The sequence below is a fragment of the Cetorhinus maximus genome, chromosome 2 (assembly GCF_964194155.1).
Source record: "Cetorhinus maximus chromosome 2, sCetMax3.hap1.1, whole genome shotgun sequence".
NCBI lineage: Eukaryota > Metazoa > Chordata > Chondrichthyes > Lamniformes > Cetorhinidae > Cetorhinus > Cetorhinus maximus.
This window is the reverse complement of record NC_135880.1, coordinates 74,440,448-74,461,625: the sequence shown is the minus strand read 5'-3', so window position 1 is coordinate 74,461,625 and position 21,178 is coordinate 74,440,448. Positions and strand designations below refer to the sequence as shown.

The window sequence follows — 21,178 nt, the reverse complement described above, 5'->3', positions numbered from 1 at the left end:
AATTTAAATAGCCTGCATCTACACTTATCAGCTTCTGTGGCCTCCTCTGATCTGCGTCCCAGGCCTGGCGGGTCCGACTCCACCCCTCACACACCTCCGCCTCCACAAAGCGAAAATCAGGCCATTCAGTGCCCTTTTTCTTGAGGCGGGTGCGCTGAGCCAGGAAATTTCCCAACTCAAGCTACCAGCCCCAGGAGCAAAGATCCTTCATGACTGTAAGCAGCCTCCCAATTCCTCCTCCTAAAGGAGAACCATCTCACACATCACAGTATTGAATTTTAGTTGCCGTTTATCCACTTGGTGTATAAGCTTATTTGTCAATCTGTACTTCAGTGAAGTCTTCCATATTATAGGCTATACTCCGTAATTTGTCAAATGTCAACACCATATCTCAATTTTTGATAAAAAATCATAGGCATTAAGATGTAGTCTGTAGTTCCTTGGATCAGTACTGTCTATCTTTTTGAAAGTGAGAATTAGATTTCTTATCATGCAAACCTCTATTATAGTTATCCCCTATTTAAAGCATGTACGAATAACATGTTTTCATTTTACCGCCGTTTGAAAAATAGGGAACTTACTAAGTAGTACGGCCTCCATTTTTGTTTGGTACGGTGCTGTGCCAAGAATCACCTTGGCAACTGCGCGTGCTGAGTCACAGTCTACAGCAACACATTGGAGCCAAATAAGCGCGTAATTCAGTGTTTTTCTTTTCAGTTGCTAATATAAATTACAGCACAACAGAAACTCAAGTTAGTACTCAAAAGTAGATTGATTTAAGGACCAGTTAATGTCACCAAAGCCCTCTTAACCAACTGTCCAAATCGGGGAACAAAGTTTTTTTTCAAAAAATTGAAGAATTGGACATGCACGCAGCCAGCTGACACATGCAGATTTATATTTTTTTTAAAAGATTTTTTGAAACCTGGACTGAGGGCAAAAATTTTTAAGCAGTTGGTGAGTGGATTGAAGTTGTTGGTAAACAGTCACAGAACTGCATCAAACTGCATCAACTGCATGAGTAGAAAGAGGATTTTTGGGCCAGTTTGGTTCAAGACAGCCATGACTTTATAGTGTACATCCACTTTCCCCTATTGAAGAATCCATCCAACCCTGTAAACTAGGCAGCTTTATTAGAAGGACAAAACTATAAGCGTATATAGCCATGTTCTAAATACATTAGCTTAATACATAAAAATAGTTTTTTAATCTAAAAATTACAGGTCAGGAATATAACCAACCCTGACTGCTTTCTTATGGGAAAATTATTTTTGTTTAAATTGCTGTGTTTTGGGAACACATTAGAAGTACTAAATGAGAGACAGCTATACTAATCCTGTTATCTGTTAAATTTTTATATATGAATTCTAGTACCCGCTGTTATCCCTTTCCTTGTTTCTTAATGTATTATGCAGGAGCAATATGCATCTGAAGCCCAGTCAATGGTATTTTAATTTCGTGTTTTTCCTTTTTGACTTCTCTCCTCCTTCCTAAGCTCATCATATTCCCTTTTAGCATTGCATTTAATATTAATGTGCCTTGCTTGTGTATTTTTTTGTTATATTCAATTTGGCTCATTATTTGTGGCTAGTTCATTCTCAATTTTTTAGTGACTATGGCTGGATCTTCCTGTCCCACCGAAGTCAGTGAACTTTTGGCTGGCTCGCTGCATCCACCGCAGCGGGGGTCAGAAAACCCTGGCCTATATTTCTCTTGAACTCTATGAATCTTTTAAATATTTCCCATGTTTGTCCTACTTCTGTCCATATTTTTCTTCAGTTTACTTCCGTTGGCTCTATCCTCGTTCACTCGTGGTTGGCTTTTTTTTAAAATCAGTTTATTACTTTGCTCTTTATGCTATTTATCTCTATTTCAATTGTTATCATAAACCTTATATTATGGTCACTACACCCTAGTTATTATACCATGCTAAGTTCTCTTTATTTGGTCTGGTTCATTTCCCACTAATATATAGTGCTTTCTCCCTCGTTGTGCATATTGAGGGAGAAAGGAGTATTGAAGGCTCTGCCTCTTTTCAGATAGTTGAAATCCTCCAAGAATATGAGTTTTTTCAGAGTTCATATATTTACCTACATATTTCACCCTCCAGTTCCTTTTCACTGTTTGGTTGTCTGGGCCATACCTGTCACAGTGTGACTAATCCCTTCTCCCTTATACACATGGATTCTGTTTCTGTCTTTGTTTGTTGTGTCCTTTCTTGCTACTACCATTGTTCTTTCTAATTAAAGACAGCCACTCCACTACCCTTCTTCCTGAGTTATCTTTTCTAAATCCAATCTAGCCTGCAATAATTAACCAGCCCTGTCCTATCTGTAGCTGTGTTTCCATTATTCATTTTATTTCTGTTTCCCTATTTCTTGTCTGATTTAAAAATCTTCATTCTCTATCACCTGCCCAAGCACCATTTTTTAAAAAAAGTTTCTTAGATCACTTCTTTCCTTCTTTAGCCTCTACACCGATTTCAAGCTCCATCTCAATTCTTCTTATTCTCTGAGTTCATTGTCCTCCTAGCCTCCTTTAAATCTCTCCCTCCATATAAGCTCCCCAATCCATTTTCATCAACACCCCCTTGTTCTTGCCACCTCATGTGGCCTCGCTACTCCCAATGTCACAGATAAGGCCATCTTCTGATCACTTCATCACTCCTGACCCACCCACACTCCCAACTTCTTTCTTTGTCATTGGATAAAGCCTCCCCTGAGTCAGTTAGTTGCACTTTCAAGCTCCCAACTATGTAGCCTTTGGTCCTCCATTCACCACGGCATTTTTGCAGCTACTAAATCTTCTCAAATACGCCTTCATCTCCACCTTGCTTGCCCTAGTCCCCGTTAATGCCATTGCTTCCTCTCACTTTCAGGTTTACCCTAGTATGCCCTTCATCCTTGCTCCCTTAAGTTCAAGGAACACAGACTTGAATGGATAATTGCAGTCAACTGGTTTAGCCATTCACTGCCAGATCTGACTGGACCACAACAAGTATTCTTGTCTTCTTAAACCCCTTCTCCCCTGTCCGCTTCAAACTTAGCAACAAGTATGGTGATCTCATATACTACTTTGTCACTCAGACCAAGACCATCTATTCACTTGTCTCTGCTATTTCCTTCCCTTCTCCTGGCCCCTGATAGGCCATACCTGCTCTAAGGTACCCCCTACTCCAGTCCTGAACTCCATTCCTTCTCTACTTTCTCTCCTATTTCTGCTCATTCTCTCCCTGAGCTCATCTTGTCCATGAAGCACACCTTCTGCCCCCTTGATCTTATTCTGATGAAGCTGCTGACTTCCCAACTTTTCTTCTTGCTCCCATATTAATTGATATTGTTAATGGTGTCTTCTCAATTACTGAGCACCCCCTGCTTTGACTCCTTTGTTCTTGCAAACTACTGCCCCATCTCCAGCTTCCCTTTCCTCTCAAATCCCATAAGATGATCTCACTTCCCAAATCTTGTCCATCTTCCCCAAAACTCAACATTTAAACTCCTCCAGTCAGGTTTCTGCTTCTACCACAGTACCGAAACTGCTCTTATCAAAGTCATATGATATGCTATGTGACACTGACAAAGGTAAACTCTCCCCTCCCTTGTCCTTCTTGACCTGTCTGTAACCTTTGACATGGTTGACCATACCATCCTCCTGCAACTCCTTCCCACTATCATCCAGCTTTGTTGGAGTGCCCTCGTCTGGTTTCGGTTTTGCCTATCCAGTTACAGCCAGAAAATAACCTGCAGTAGCTTGTCTTCATGCTACATCATAGTTACCTCTGGTGTTCCCAAAGGATACATCCTTGGCTCACCAACATGCTGCCCCTCAGCACATCATTAAAAACACCTCATCCATTTCCACATGCATGCTGATGACACCCCTCACAACTACTTCACCATCACCCCTCTAGTCTCCACCACTGTTTTTAACTTAAGACTGCTTGTCTGACATCCTAATACTGGATGAGCAGAAAATTCCTCCAACTAAATATTGGAAAGACCAAAGCCATCGTCTTTGTCCCCCACCAACCCCCAACAACAAACTTTGTTCTCTAATCACTGACTACATCCCCCTCCCTGGCAAACTGACTGAGGCTGAACCAGACCATTTGCAACCTTGGTGTTATATTTGACCTTGAGACAAGCTTCTGACTAATTATCTGTACCATCACTGGGATGGCCTACTTCCATCTTCATACCTTACCTAACTCCACCTCTTCCTCAATTAGCTCCTCTGCTACTGAAACCATCACCCATTCATTTGTTACCTTTATACTATTCTAATATTGTCCTGGCTAGAATTTTTGCTAACTCTGTTCTAACTCCCATCAAGTCCCATTCATCCATCATCCTGTGCTTGCTGAACTACATTGGCTGCTAGTTAAGCCATGCCTTGTTTTAAAAATTCTGATCCATGTTTTCAAATCCCACCATGGCATCGCCTCTCCCTATCTCCTTCAACCCTACAACAAAATGTAAGTACTAGCATACATTTCTGTACTTTCTTTACATTCTCTGTACCTGCTTCTGATGATCTCCAGACATTTAAGTTTGTCTTCTGCTGTATATAGTTTGATGTGCTACTGTCAAGCTAGATTTCTTCACAAATGATTAAACTTTCAGCAGACAGATGGAAATACAAAGAGGTATTTTATAAATTACGAGCTTTTTAAATCTCTAAACTTAAATGCAAATGAACACAGAAGGCTGAAGAGTGACCTAATAGATTTTATTAGCATTTTACAATATTGCTTAAACTTTCACTTTGCACCACCTCACAGTTGCTAAATGGCCACACTATTTGATATATGTGATCTTAATGATGCAGATGAAATGGTAGCGTACAACTAGATCTCACAGTTATAGGGAGTGAAGACCACAGCCGTTTAACAGGCTGACTTAATGTGCAATCTGATGCTGACCTCAGACATGCCTTTTCAGGGTACCAAAAAAGTAATTAGGCTCTTAAAGTGAGCAAGCCACCTTATCGTTGTTGGACAGCATGCTTGCCAGGGAGATGAAATATTTTGTTCAGTGCTGTTAATCGTGATGGTTTGATTTATGTTTACTGAACTCCACATGGCGCATCCTTTTAGCATGATGGTAAACCATTCGCTCCTGGCGCAAGTTATTATACATAATAGGTAGATCCTTGTGGGTGTGTACTTCCGAGTGCAGCAGATGGGAACAAGCCATTCTTAATAAGAAGTTCTTTGTGTACTTGAAGAAAATCTTGAACTAGCGTTCATCTGAGCGTTCATTGCTTCCTTTCATATCGGAAGTATGAAAGCAAAGTAATGGTGTGCAATGTATATAGACTGAATTGAACTGTCAATTTTTCTGGTCCTCCTACTTAACATGGGTACAAATGCATTGTGTCAACAATGTTTATTCCAATGTTTAATAAATCTCGGCATTCTCAAGTGCTTTTGTGTGATAAAGGGTGAGGAATGATGTTAAATGTTAATGTAAGTATAGTTGTCAACAGTACTGACTTTTCTAATCTATTTTAAATTTCATCATTTATTACAGTTGGCAGAATTAAGCTTTATTAGGAAGGGTATCAATTGCAGCAAAAAATTGAATATTTATCTCATTTAATGCTTTATAATTTGATTTTTTTTAAAAACTCGAACACCGTATTGGTGATTTACAAATATTCTGTGTATATGGCAGATACTGTGCAGCACTGAGCGTGCTGCATTGTTAGAAGGTGCAGTCTTTTGAATGGGATGTTAAGCCAAGATTTATCTGTCCCTTCAATTGTATGCAAAGTATACCATATACTATTCAAAGCAAAACATGGAAATTTGCCTTGTGTCCTGGCCAATATTTATCCTCAACCAACATCACTTAATTAAGATCTGAAGTAGAGTCATGCGGCCTCGAAATGTTACCTCTGTGTCTCTCTCCACAGATGCTGTCAGACCTGCTGAGTTTTTCCAGCATTTTTCGTTTTTGTTTCAGATTTTCAGCATCTGCAGTATTTTGCCTTTATTTAATTAATTAACTGATATTTTTATATCATATGAAAATTGGCTGCTATATTTCCCTACGTTATGAAAATTCTTAATTGGTGAAGTGCTTGAGACATCCTGTGGTATGTAAGGCATCACATAAATGCAAGATCTTTATCTCTTTGCTAAATGTAATATTGTACAAGGAACTTTGCAAATATTTTACTCAACCTGTTCTAACCACCTTTTTTTGCAAAAGAGAATCTTCAAATTGGCCCTGATACACGCATGATTGAGACTTGCCATAGTTGTTGCTGCACTGTCAGGAGCTAGGGAGGACATTTTAAGAAGTAAGATCTTGAGTTTGTAAGCTCTGGATTACTCTGTGTATTTTTTTATATATTCGTTCATGGGATGTGGGCATCACTGGCTAGGCCAGCATTTCTTGCTCATCCCTAATTGCTCTTGTTCAGAGGACATGTAAGAGTCAACCACATTGCTGTGGATCTGGAGTCACAGACCAGGTAAGACGGCAGATTTCCTTCCCTAAAGGAGATTAGTGAACCAGTTGGGTTTTTACGACAATCGGCAATGGTTTCATGGTCATATCAGACTTTTAATTCCAGATTTTTAATGAATTCAGATTTCCCCATCTGCCATGTTGGGATTCAAACCCAGGTCCCCAGAGCATTATCCTGGGTCTCTGGAATACTAGCCCAGTGACAATACCACTATGCCACTGCCCTATGACAGCACATGACAGCGAGCGTTAAAATAGGAAAATCGGGGGGCATGGTACAGGAAGGAGGGCCTCAGATTAATGGGATTTTTGGACTGGTTCTGTGGTGGAAAGCACCTATTCAAAAGAGATGGGTTGCACCTAAACAGGACTAGGAACAAGGACCTCGTGGGGCGGTTCATAAGTTGGTTAGGGAGAATTAAATTAAATCGGCAGGGTGGTGGACACCAGCATATAGAAGTAGAAAAGAGGAATAATGTGTATAAGGGAGTGAGAGTGTTGGATAGTACTAGAGAAGAATGTAGTACCATATTAGATAGGAGCAGACTGAGAAGGACTACAAAGAATGCCAAGACAGGTTTAGAATGCATGTTTGTGAATGCAGAAAGTGCGGTAAGTAAGGTTGGTGAGCTACCAACACAAATAACGAAGTGGGAATGTGATCCCTTGGCAATAACAAAAATGTGGCTTAAAATGGTGAGGACTGGGCACTTAGGGATACAAAGTGTTCAGAAAACATAGGGAAGGAAAAGAGTGAGTTGAGGGTATATGATGAAGAAGTCTTTTTACATAGCAAGTGGTAATGACCCAGAACCCGCTGCCTTCAAGGGTGGTGAAAGCTGATAGGGTGTTGGATAGGCACTTGAGGGAAATAAACTTTCCAGGCTACAAGAACAGCACGGGGGATGGGGACTAGCTGGATTGCTTTGCAGAGAGTGAGCATGGACTCATTGGGTCTTGTTCTGTGCCATTATGACTCAGACTTATTTCTATATCAATGCTTTGTTGATGTATATATTTCCGTGAAGACGGTGCAGAAGTCAGTCTCATTACTGAGTTATTTACGTAATTCAGTGAAAGCGTAAAACAGTGCCCAATATCATGAGGGCAGATGTCCATTTTAAGTCTGCAAGCTATGCAGTTGCACACTAAAAAATTCATTGTTTAACAATTGAAAATACATCTAATGCAGTGGTTTTATTTGTCAGCCTTGACTCAGTGGTAGCACTCTGGCCTATGTCAGAAGGTTGTGGGTTCAAGCCCCACAGCAGAAACTTGAACACATTGTCAGGTTGACACTTCAGTGCAATATTTCAGGAGTGCTGCACCATGAAAATGATGTCTTTTGGATGCAATGTTAAACAAAAGCCGCATCTGCCCTCTTAAATGGATGTAAAAGATCCAATGGCACTATTTGGGGGGGAAAAAGCAGAGAATTTCTCCTAACACCTAACATGGCTACCAGTGGCTGTCCCACAACTTTCTGCCTAACTTTCATGATGCAGGGCCATTCAGTCAATTCTCAATTTACTGCACCAGATTATTTCTAATTCTGCATGATTCTGTCTTCTAGTATTGCTTCCTGTGAAATATCAACCAGACTTGCACTCTAATCAAAGTCCCATTATTCTGAAATTTCACCTTGCTCAACTGTGTACATTTTGATGTTAACTGATGCTGAATTACACTTGTTATCATAGCCTGAGGGGGCAGTATTTGGCCAGGTATCCCTAGCTCCTGGAAACCACTTGAAAATATAGGCAGGAATATCCTCTGCCAGTTTATCAGCAATGCTGGACTAAAAGAAGCAGAATGAGTTGCTAACTTGTTACACTGGATCTGCTCATTTTTGCATTGTATTTTCTATTGTTGTGTCTGCCTGAATTGCCCTTCCAAAAATAATAACAATGGAGTAATATGTCATATTTTCATTTATCATTCATTCATCATAAGAGATGCATTCACCAGGTGTCCACCAAGATGAGGGGAAATTTTTAGCCCTCAACCACTACTATTGACTCTACCTTTTGTCCTTTTGGTCATGACGTCTTTGTCTCCATTGCTCCCACCTATCGCTGGCCTTCTATCCAGCTTCACCTGCTCCACCCCACTTAAACAGTATAAATTTCATCGCATTTCTACTTTTCTTTAGCTCTGAAGGGTCATACGGACTCAACATTGACTCTGTTTCTCTCTCCACAGATGCTGTTAGACCTGCTGAGTTTTTCCAGCATTTTCTGTTTTTGTAAGGGGAATAAGGGTTCAATTGCCAAAACATAAACCTTTTGAGAGGAATGTTCCAGCAATATCTGTTATCAGTGCTATTTCCTATTGGGAGTGAAGAGAGCTGCACGATGACAGTTCAGGAGACTAGCATTAGAATTTTTAAAAAGACATTCTCTGGTTTGGGTGTTATTTGTAGTTGTCACAATTAGCAACTTAACTACCCTCTGAAATAGTCAAGTTAACAGTCAACTGCATTTGTTTAGGATAGCAATCACATATACGCCAGACTGGATAATAATGTCTTGGTTTCCTTCCCTTTAAGAGCACTAGTGAACCAGCTGGACTTTTGATCTTTCAACAGCTTCATGGTCATTTTGTTAAACTTAAGTCAAATTCTCAATTGCCAGGATTCTGAATTACCAAATCCATAAATAGCGCACTACCATACCTTCCAGCAGTAACAAGTTCACATTTTTCCCAGTGGTAAGGCCTCAATCACAAAGAGCAATACCTTTGGGAGTCCACTAAAATAATTATTATAAGTTACCCTGAGAAATTTGCTGGGTTAGGTGGGCGGACAAAAATCTAACTCATCACACTTTGGCGGCATTGTTGCTGGAGAGGAAAATCTTGGTCTGTGACACTGCAATTTTTAAAAAATTTGTCTGTCTCATTGTTGGAATAATGTACCATAGCCAGTTAAAAATCTCTGGTTTGGCTGAAAAAGAACGACGACTTTTGTTCAAAATCCCCATGGCTGTCCATTTCTATCAATGCTGTCGGCTCTTCCTCTTCATGACCCATCTCAGAAAGAGAAGATGCAGGGCATCGGTCTTCCCGTGGGCAGTAGGTTTCTTTGGCAGCCATTACACCAAACTTTAGTGGTGTTATCCCTGCACATCTAACCCTGAGTAAGACTGCTGAACTGTTATTTCTTCTGCCCTCAAGTTAAGTATATTTTTACCCGATTTATGCTCACAGGATCAAAAAATTAAAGAACCTAATTGTCCATCAAGCGATTACCTTGCGTTCTTTTTCTGTAAACTGAAATTGATCTACACTCAATGTGATGGATGGTACATTTAGCTTTTGTTCAAAATTAATTTCTTCTTGCTCTATTCTTGAGAGTTCCTAATTGAAGGATTGGCATCTTAGCCTAAGGATTTCACCATGCTTTTCTGAAACCATCTACTATGAGACACTTGAGAATAGCCATGATGGCACCATATTTTTCTGCTCTTTCTTTCCTAAGTGGAAATGGATGGACTCGGCATGGCTGAGGTTGGAATTACTATGCAAGCAATATACATGATAAAAATCTGCTTCAGATGGCAAAGCAGCAGACATGTTTTACCTGTTTCAGTACAAAGCCTTTAGCAAATAATGTTACCAAAGAGCCCTAGCAAAATGAGCATCACGGAAGAAACTCTTCAATTCTTGGGTCATACTTGGCAGAAAAAAAAGGTTGTGGTTTGTGGAGGCTAGTCACTAAAGTAGGACTTCCCAGGGTCGAGTCCTTGGCCCAACATTTCTCAAAAGGATCTCTGCTAACAATGCCATGGTGTCCATTCATAACTCCTCTTTCGAAGTAGCAGCCTATGTCAACCTACAGCAGAACTTGAATAATACCCCTAGCTTCATTTGACAACATTTGTGCTACAGAAGCAACAAGCAATGACCATCTTCACCTTGAATGCATTGCACCCACTCGCAAGCCTACTTTGGCGGCGCTTGCTTGTATGAAACATAAACAATGGCATGGACCAGTTGGGCCAAATGGCCTGTTTCTGTGCTGTTCATACTTTGTAAACTTACTGAACTCATGACATCTTCCAACAAGAGGGATAAGAGCAGCAATGTCTTGGGAATGTAATTGCCTCCTACTTCAGCTCCAGTCACACGTCATCCTGATTTGGATATGTACCATTGTCTTTTCATCATTTTCATGTCACAAAACCTGCAATCCTTTACCCAGTGTAATACACCATGTTTAGAGATATGGCATCAGTATAAGGAAAAAGCCTTTTTCAGCTTTTTAGGGTGATTAGGAATAGCAATACAAATATGGTACTGCTAGCCTAGTCCACATCTGAAGAACAAGTCAGTTGCCATAATCTCCTAGCAATTTTCATTTTCATTTTCACTGGATTATAAAATATGCCTTAAGGTGGGGTGAAAAAGAGAATTTGTATTTCTGGCATTTAGATATACGTTTACTTTCTATTTCCTACCCGAGTTCAATATTGTACATTTTGGAAAGTGCCATGGTACAGCATTTACAATGCCGTTTTTCAATTAATTATAACTGAAAGAGTTGCCAATACCTTTGCCAATAAGATGTGAGGAGAAACTTCGTGTTTTAACCTTTAAAAATACTAAGGTGTGTCCCGACGTCACCGCACATCATTCAGATCTTACGTTCGGCGGGCGGGTACCAGAGGCAGCTGCATGCCCGCCGAACTGTCAAAGGCCTGTTAAGGCCATTAAAAAGCCAATTAAACTAATTATCAACGCTGCCCATCTAACCTTAAGGTTGGCGGGCAGGCGAAGAGCCCAAGCAGCCTTCACGTTTTTCAGGAAACCTCATCCACGGATGGGATGAGGCTTCCTGAAGGTTTAATAAAGTCTATAAATAATTTATTCACATTTCATAAGCATGCACCAGCTCATGTGACACTCTCACATGAGGGGACATGTCTAAATAATTTTACTCTTTATTTCAAACTTTCATTATGAACTTAATCTCCCTGAGGCAGCTCCGTACCTCGGAGATTTCTGCGCTCTTTCGCGCACGTGCACAAAAGAGCACAGGCCCCAACTCTCCCTCCTCCCCCCGCTCGCACAGGTATTGCTGAGCGCTATTGGGTGCGCGTCACGCTAGGCGGGTCTTAATTGGCCCCCCCACGTAACATGGCACATAGCTGATTGCGGGCGGCGTTCGGCCCGGCGCCCGCTCCCGACTGGCCCGCCCGACAGGGAGAAAATTCTCCCCTAAGATTAACCAACTAAACTCAGGATCTAAAATTACATAAGCAATGTTATATCTGTCAGTAATTCACTCTGTCAGTGCACAATATTGCAAAGTTGTAAGTATTCATAGAATGATACCACACAGTGTTATGATCCTTGGCCAGGCCCCCAAGTTGTTGGTTGGATCCTGTTAGGGACCAATAACATTTTGTTTAAAGTGGACCAAGTTTGAGATTTAAGACACTTGCTCAGTGAAGAAAGCCAGAAGATTCTGCGGATTTTGAACAAATAAAAATAAGCTTTACTATACAAGGTCAGAAATGTACAACAATTTACAATTTCTATTTTACACAACATTCAAGGTAAGTATGAGGTACATGTGAATTAACAGGCAAACTGCTCAGACACACCACACTACACAATAAATGACAGATGCGATCAAGACAGAGTTCATGGATTTCTCAACAACCCACCCAGATGTTAGGAACACTGTGTCAACCAATCTCACTGAAACTCCATCTCTGTCACGAGGGTTTCCATTCTTCACTATCGCCTTGAAATTCTCTCCAAAGGTTGCTCCAACTCTGGTTTCAATGACGGCACATCTCACAGTGTTTCAGTCTTGTCTCCCAAGATTTCATTCCCCTGGATTCCTGAGTACACTCAAACATCAACCTACAAGCAATGTTTCAGCTCTTCATCCATGCCAAGCAGAACACCACTGCTTCAAAGGTGTACCTTTGCCCCAAAGTCCCGCAGCATGGACTGACCAACCTTTGGATGCTTTCTTGGGTCTTCAGGGCTACTCCTGAACCCTCTTCAATTACCAGAATCAGACAGCATCAACAACGGCCCACCTCACAGGGTTTCAACCTCTCCTTCCGGGATTCTGTTCTCCTAGATTCCCAAGTATATACCCAAGCACAAAATTTCAGGCATAACTTCAGATCTTTGGCAGTGCCAAGCAGAACACTTGGACAAAGGAGCACTTTTGCCCCAACAACCTTCTTTACTTAGTCTGATCCCTGCAGCCCTTTCTCTAGTTTGGAGCTTGTTTCTCTGCTCCTTTTTTATTAACTGGGACCTGTTTCTGTCCCATGTCTTTGTTCCTTACTTGGGACCTCCTTTTGAGATCTCTCCCTGTTTGAGACCTCTCCCTGTCCCCTATCTGGGACACTTGCTGGCTATGGCGCTCCACACCTGGTCACCTAACCTGGGTTTTCACACTCATTTTTTCTCTATTCACAGGTGCACGAGGCCTGTCCTGGGCCTGATGAATGTAAAGATGCAGAATTGCGCATGTGCAGCCCGTTTCAGGCCTGTGCATGCACAGTAATTCCAAAGACTGTCGGGACTTGGAGTTCCTGACCTCTGTTTCTCGATAAGTCAATAAGTGTGGCGCCCATAACAACAGAAGGAAACCATTTAGCCCTTTGCTGGTTTTTTGAAAGAGCTGTCCAATTGGTCTCATACGCCTGCTCTTTTCCCACGATCCTCAACATTTTTTCCCTTTCAGTATTTATGTAATGCCTGCTTGAAAATATAGCCTACTCATACCATCCTTGCAGTTTTTGCATTCCTTATCACAATAGCTTACTAGATTTTTAAAAATTCTCTGGTCACCTGTGGTTCTTTCGCCAATCCTCTTCCAATCTCTGTCCTCTAGTTATTCACCTTATTTACTCTATCAAATTGTATTACATGGTGTTTATAGTGCAGAAACAGTCCACGTCAATGTTTATTTTCCACACCAGCTTGCTCCCACTATTTTTTATGTAATCCATAATATGTTCTTCCATTCCTTGGTCCCTCCTGTGTATCTAGCTTTCTTTTACATTCATCTATGACAATCATCTCAACTATTCTTTGTAGCGAGTTCCACATTCTAACCACTTTCTGGGTAAAAAAGTTTTTCCTGAGTTTCTTATTACATTGATGGTGACTATCTTGATATTTATGGCCCTGGTTCTGGACTCCCCAACCAGTGGAAATATCTACATCTATCCTTTCATAATCTGAAAACCTCTAGCAGATCACTCTTCAGTATTTTCTGGAAGAAAGAACGGCAGCCTGTTTGATCCATCCTGCTAGGTATAATTTCGTAGTTCTGGTCTCCATCGCCTCTAAATTCTTTTTATAATTTGGAGACTAAAACTGTTCACAGTACTCCCAAATGGAGCCTGACCAAGGTTCTATACAAATTTAACATAACTCTGATTTTCAATTCTATCCCTCCGAAAATGAACCCCAACCTCTTTATTCTTCCCTCCAAAATGTACTACTTCACACTTACCTATATTGAAGCTCCTTTGCCAATTCCATGCAGATTCTGCAAGTGTATTAATATCTTTATGGATTAGCTTTACCCCACAATGTGGTGGTATCTGCAAATTTTGAAAGTGCACTTCCAATGTTCCCTCTAGGGTGATAGGAAGGAGTAACAAGCCCAGAGAACTATGGATGACCAGAGATATTCAGGATACAATGAGAAGGAAAAGAGAGGCTTTTAGCAGGTACAAGGGGAGCAAATCAGCAGAGGCATTAGTGGAGTACAGAAAGTGCAGGGTAGAGCTTAAGAAAGCAATTAGGAGAGTAAAGAGGGGATATGAGAGAGCTCTGGCTGGTAAAAGTAGGGAAAATCCCAAGATATTCTATAAGTATATCAATGGGAAGAGGATAACCAGAGAGAGTAGGGCCCATTAGTTACCAAGGGGGCAATCTATGGGTGGAGCCAGAGGACATCGGTAGAGTGTTGAACGAATACTTCACATCCGTCTTCACCCAAGAGAATGAGGATGAAGGTATAGAACTCGGGGAGAGAGACTGCGATGTTCTTGAGCAAATTAATATAGGAAGTGACAAGGTATTGGAGGTGTTGGCAGGCTTAAAAGTGGACAAATCTCCACGTCCGAATGATTTGTGTCCCAGACTGCTGAGGAAGGCAAGGGAGGAGATCGCAGGGGCTCTGACCCAAATTTTTAATTCCTCTCTGACCACGGGGGAGGTGCCAGAGGACTGGAGAACAGCTAATGCAGTTCCACTATTTAAAAAGGGTTGTAGAGATAAGCCAGGGAACTACAGACCAGTGAGTCTCGTGTCAGTGGCATGGAAACTATTGGAGAAAATTCTGAAGGAGAGAATCTATCTCCACTTGGAGAGGCAAGGTTTGATCATGGATAGTCAACATGGCTTTGTCAGAGGAAGGTCATGCCTAACAAATTTGATTGAATTTTTTGAGGAGGTGACCAGGTGTTTAGATGAGGGTAGTGCAGCTGATGTAGTTTATATGGATTTCAGCAAGGCCTTTGACAAGATCCCACATGGGAGACTTATAAAGAAGGCAAATGCACATGGGATACAGGGTAATTTGATAAGGTGGATTCAAAATTGGCTTAGTTGTAGGAGACAGAGGATGATGACCGGAGGATGCTTTAGTGACTGGAAGCCAGTGTCCAGTGGGTACCACAGGGATCTGTGCTCGGTCCCCTATTATTCATCATTTATATAAACAACATAGATGACTATGTGGGGGGTAGGATTAGTAAGTTTGCGGATGACACAAAGATTGGCTGGGTGGTTAACAGTGAGGTTGAGTGTCTTGGGCTACAGGAAGATATAGACGGGATGGTCAAATGGGCAGATAAGTGGCTGATGGAATTTAACCCTGAAAAGTGTGAGGTGATACACTTTGGAAGGAGTAATTTGACATGGAAGTATTGAATGAACGGCATGACACTAGGAAGTTCTGAGGAAGAAAGGGACCTTGGCGTGTGTGTCCATAGATCTCTGAAGGCAGAGGGGCATGTTAGCGGGGTGGTGAAAAAAGCATATGGGACACTTGCCTTTATCAATCGAGGCATAGATTACAAAAGTAGGGAGATCATGTTGGAGTTGTATAGAACCTTGGTGAGGCCACAGCTGGGGTACAGTGTGCAGTTCTGGTCACCACATTATAGGAAGGATGTGATTGCAGTGGAGGGGTGCAGAGGAGATTCACCAGGATGTTGCCTGGGATGAAACATTTAAGTTATGAAGAGAAGTTGGATACACTTGGGTTGTTTTCGTTGGAGCAGAGAAGACTGAGGCGGCGACCTGATCAAGGCGTACAAGGTTATGAGGGGCATGGACAGGGTGGATAGGGAGCAGCTGTTCCCCTTAGTTGAAGGGTCAGTCACAAGGGGGCATAAGTTCAAGGTGAGGGGCAGGAGGTTTGGGGGGATGTGAGGAAAAACGTTTTTATCCAGAGGGTGGTGACGGTCTGGAATGCGCTGCCTGGGAGGATGGTAGAGGCGGGTTGCCTCACATCCTTTAAAAAGTACCTGGATGAGCACTTGGTACGTCATAACATTCAAGGCTATGGGCCAAGTGCTGGTAAATGGGATTAGGTAGGTAGGTCAGGTGTTTCTCACGTGTCAGTGCAGACTCGATGGGCCAAAGGGCCTCTTCTGTACTATGATATTCTGTGATTCAATCAACATTTTTCATGATTTTGAACATTTCTTCCAAATTTCCCCTTCTCGGCTTTTAAGAAGAACAACCCCAGTTTGTCTTATTTGTTCATGTAACTGAAATTCTTCATCCTTGGTCCCATTCTAGTAAATATCTGCATACTCTCTAAGGTAGTGACATTGTTCTTAGTGTGTGCTACCCAGAATGGCCACATTTACGGTGTCACCATGCGCTATAGTGTCAGCTGCGGCCCTGTCGGTAATGTTTTCATCTCTGAGTCACAAGGTTCTGGTCCAAGTCGCATTCCAGGACTTGAACGCAAAAATCAAGGCTGACACTCCAGTGCAATACTGAGAGAGTGTCTGGAGATGTTGCCTTTTGAATGAAAAATGTTAGAGCAGGTGGATGTAAAGATCCCTTGGCGTTATTTGGAAGAAGAGCAGGGGAATTATCACCCAATGCCCTGGCCAGTATTTATTCCCCAATCAACAAACTACTCAATCACACCTTCACTTTACCTTCGATGCCCTATTCCCCATTAAAACCACTACACTCTCTTACCCCAGCCATTCCTGCGGTATAGTTCTCATCTCCAGTTCCTTGCATCGTAAGAATGCAGATTGTTAAAAATGGCAGACATCTGGTTTAGCTGTTCACATTGGATCACATAATGCACTGTTGGGTTCTGCTGCTGTCTGCCAAAGCTGCTCACTGTCCCAGGATCATTCTGCAATGCAAAGATAACTCACTGATTTTCTCAATTGCAAATAGTCGTCTTAAATCCTCCTCCCCTGCCTCCTCCAACCTCACCTCCAACAAGTACAAAGAGCTTGTGGAGTTCTTTGTCACTATGATTGAGATCATCCTATCAGCTTCTGCTGTTTTTCTCCTTATCACACTCCCAGCAGGTCACACTTTATCTAAGGCTCCTCCCTGCCCTGGCCCTAAAATTGTGACATCGTCTTGTTTTTCTCCTGGCTTCCCTGTTAGCTGATACTGTTAATGGTTCTCTCTCCTCAGGTATTGATGCCCTCTCAAATCTGCCTATCTCCTCAAAATAACAACTCTTGACCCTTCCCTCCTTGCAAATTGTCATCACATTTCCAGTTTCTCTTTTCTCTCCAAAGTCCTTGAACGTGTTAACGCCTCCCAAACCTTTGCCCATCTTAATCAGAACTCCACATTTGAAGCCATCCAATTAGATGACGTCCTACGTTACTGTGACCAAAGGTAAACACGCCTTCCCTGATGTATTTTCAGCTTTTGACACAATTGACCACACATCCTCCTCCAATGCCTCTCCACTGTTGTCCAATTAGGTGAGCCAGCACTTGACTGGTTTCATTCTTATCTATTTGTAGCCAGGGAATCACCTGCAATGGCTTATTTTACTGCTCCCGCACTATTAGGTCTGGAACCCCCCCCCCAAGGATCTTCCTTGACCGCCCTCCTGTTTCTTATCAACGTGCTACCCCTCAGCGAGATTATCCAAAAACACAGCTTCAATTTCCACTTGGGAGTGGCAGGGGGAGGAGCCAGTTGTCTTGGTCCATGTAGGAACCAATGATGGGTAGAATTAAGAATGAGGTTCTGCCAAGAGGTTGAAAAGCTGAGTCAAAACTAACATGGAGAACCTCACAGGTAATAATCTCTGGATTGTTACTGGAGTGATGTGCAGATTGGCATTAAAACAAACAAATTAGAACATTAAATGTGGGAAGAGGGCATGGATTATTAGGAGTTTCAGTAATGGAGCACTAGCACCAGGACTGAGTAAAGAGGGTACTGTTGCATTGGGACAGACTGCACTTAATCGGGCTGGGACCAGTGTCCTGGTGCAAGGAGTAAGTAGGCCAGGATTCTGGGCTTTAAAGTAATGAAGGAGGCACAGAATTCAGGCAAGGGTAAATTTAAAAGTAGTTAAAGAAATAGCAAGAGATAGCACAGTAGCAAATTTGGCAAAAAGAAACAGTGGGCGGAATCTTGTAGGGGGTGAAGGGTCTCTGTCGCCAGCTGGATAGGAAGGCCCATTATTCCGCTCAGGCAAGTGGCAGGCAGCTCTACTGAATGGCAGTGCCACTGGGGAGGCAGTGGCTGCTGTTGATACTGCACTCACCCAATGCCTAGCTCGTTGCTGGATTCCAAGGCAGATGTGAGTGATGATGGGAGAGGGCAGGGAAGTGGTCAACAACGAAGGCAGAGGGGTTGGCTCTCAGCAAGCCCCCGTCAGTGAGCCTTCCTGATGTTGGGTCCCTCTATCAGGCACTGAATGCCTTTGAACAAAGGACCACCAGCCCCCCAACCCTGGAGCCTGCAGTACCAGCACTAATCACTCAGTTAAGGTCGTCAAATGGTGGTGGTGCAGGTAGGCCATCCATGGGCCTTCCCACCGTGGACCTAATCGGGGTGGAGATGGGAAGGCGAGGGGGTCCCCACCCACCGGTCTCCCATCTGATTAAATTCCCTGTCACCAAATTCACATTAGAGGAGGGCACAAGATTCTGCCCAGTGGGTTAGGAAGGTATATGCTTAACAAAGGTAACAATGACCAAGGTAACATTAGGGGAAATTAGAAAGAAGTAAAAGCTAAAGGCATTATAACGGAATGCACAAAACATTTGCAACAAAATAGTTGAATTAATAGCACAAATAGAAATAAGTGGGTATGATCTCATAGGCGTTATAAAGCGATCAAGGTTGAGAACTAAATATTCCAGGATATGTTCTGATGAAGAGTCATACGGACTCGAAACGTCAACTGTATTCCTCTCTGCAGATGCTGTCAGACCTGCTGAGTTTTTCCAGTTATTTTTGATTTTATTCTAGGATACGTGACTTTTAGAAGAGATAGGCAAAAGTGAAGGGAGGACTGAAGGATATGGGGTAGAAAAAAACTGTTGGGAGTAGTTTATAGACCTCTAACAGTAAGGTCAACTGGAGTATAAATTAGAGGTGCATGTAATAAGAGCAATACAGTAATCATGGGGAACTTTAATCTTCATATTGACTTGGCAAACCAAATTTGCAAGAATGAAGTGAAGGATTAGTTCATGGGGTGCATTCAAGATAGTTTTCTAGATCAATATGTCAAGGAACAAATTGGGGAAAAGGCTATTTTAGACTTAGTATTGTGCAATAAGACAGGGTTGGTTAGCCTTGTAGTAAAGGAGTCTCAGGGGAAGGCTGACTCATAATATCTTATAATTTTACATTGCGTTTGAGGTTGATTTAGTTAAGGAAGGTGCTAAGGCCTGAAATCTGATCAAAGCAAATTACATGGGTATGAGAACTGAATTGGCTAAGATAGGTTGGGAAACTATATTAAAAAGGTGTGACAGTAGATAAGCAATGGAAAATGTTTTAAAAAAAATCTCCCACAGGGAAAAGTGGTCCAACCATAGCTAATGGGAAATGAAAAAACATATTAGATCAAAGGAAAAAGCTTATAATGTTGCCTGAACGTTGGTAGAACTTAATAAAGAAATTGATGAAAAGAAAGTAGAATATGGGTAAACCAGCAAGGGATATAAGACAGATTGTAAAAGCTCCTATAAGTATATAAAAAGGAAGAGATTAGCAAAAGTAAAGGGACAGTAGCAACATGAAATTAGCTGAGTGACAGGAAACAGTCGGAATGGGATGTTTTTCGGACTGGAGGAAGGTTTGAAGTGGAGTTTCCCAGGGATTGGTATTGGGACCCTTACTTTTTCTAATACATGATAATGATTTAGACCTTGGTGTACAGGGCACAATTTCAAAATTTGCATATGATATGAAACTTGGAAGCATTGTGAACTGTGAGGAGGGTAGTGTAGAACTTCAAAAGGACGTCGACAATTTGGTGGAATGGCTGGACAAGTGGCAGATGAAATTCAATGCAGCGTGAAGTGATTCATTTTGATAGGAAGAAGGGAGAGAATAAAAAATGAAAACACCAATTTAGAGGAGGTGTAGGAGCAGAGGGGCCTGGGTATATATGTGCATAGACCATTAAAGGTGGCAGGATAGGTTGAGAGAGCGGTTAATAAAACATACAGTATCTTAAGCTTTATTAATAGGGCCATAGAGTACAAAGCAAGGAGATTATGTAAAAGTTGTATAAAACACTGGTTTGGCCTCAGCTGGAGTATTGCATCCAGTTCTGGGCACCACACTTTAGATAAGATGTGGAGGTGTTTTCATGAGAATGGTTCCAGGGATAAAGAACTTCAGTTGTATAGATATATTGGAGAATTTGAAGCGGTTTTCCTTGGAGAAGAGGAGATTTGATCGAAGTACTCAAAATCATGAGGGGTCTGTACAGAGTAGATAGAGAGAAACTATTCAAACTGGTGGAAGGATTGAGAACGAGAGGACACATACTTAATTTAATTGACAAAAGAAGCAATGAAGATATGAGAAACTTGTTCACACAGAGTAGAGAGGCAGGTTCAATCAAGACATTCAGTGGGAAATTGGATTACCTGAAAAGAATGTACAGGCTTATGGGGGATGACGGGGAATGACACTAGATGCATTGTTCATCCAGATAGCCAGCACAGATACAACAGGTCGAATGGCTTCCTTCTGTGTTGTAACAATTCTGTGATTCTGTTGACACTTTGGATCGCTCCCTGTGAATCACAAGGTTGAAAATGTACCCCTGCTGTTTAAGAAAGAATGGAGAGAAGAAACAGAACCATAGTCCAGTGGATGAATAAAGACATGAGGCAACAATCGAGGGTTAGGAAAGAGGCATAAATTAAGTGCATAGACAGCAGAGGCGTACATGATAAGATAAAATACAAAGATATTAGGAGAGAAGTCAAAAAACTAATTAACATGGCAAAGCAAAACTCTGACATTAAATTAACAAGGAACGTATAAGAAAATTCAGGCGTAAAGTATTTTGCATGTGCATCAGTGAAAAAGGAAGGCTGTGAATGGAATAGGACCATTAAGGGTTAGGAAGGATAATACTACAGTTAACGATAGAAATATTAAATAACTATTTTGGTTCCACCTGTTTACCAGATAGATAGAACAGGTAGACATGACATTGAATGATGAGGTGAGCA

At 41.7% G+C, this 21,178-nt stretch overlaps 1 protein-coding gene across 8 annotated transcripts in view; it reads left to right on the top strand.

Annotated features, from left to right (window-relative positions):
- Positions 1 to 21,178, top strand: part of pja2 (praja ring finger ubiquitin ligase 2) — a 94,797-nt gene that overhangs the window by 49,444 nt on the left and 24,175 nt on the right. Inside the window, exon 7 of one of the 8 annotated variants that reach the window (XM_078566041.1) lies at positions 4,781 to 4,907. The exons of the other annotated variants lie outside the window; for them this stretch is intronic. The gene's annotated coding sequence lies outside the window, so the exon portion shown is untranslated. Of the gene's footprint in view, positions 1 to 4,780; positions 4,908 to 21,178 lie in introns of those variants that run through there. 8 annotated transcript variants of the gene reach the window in all.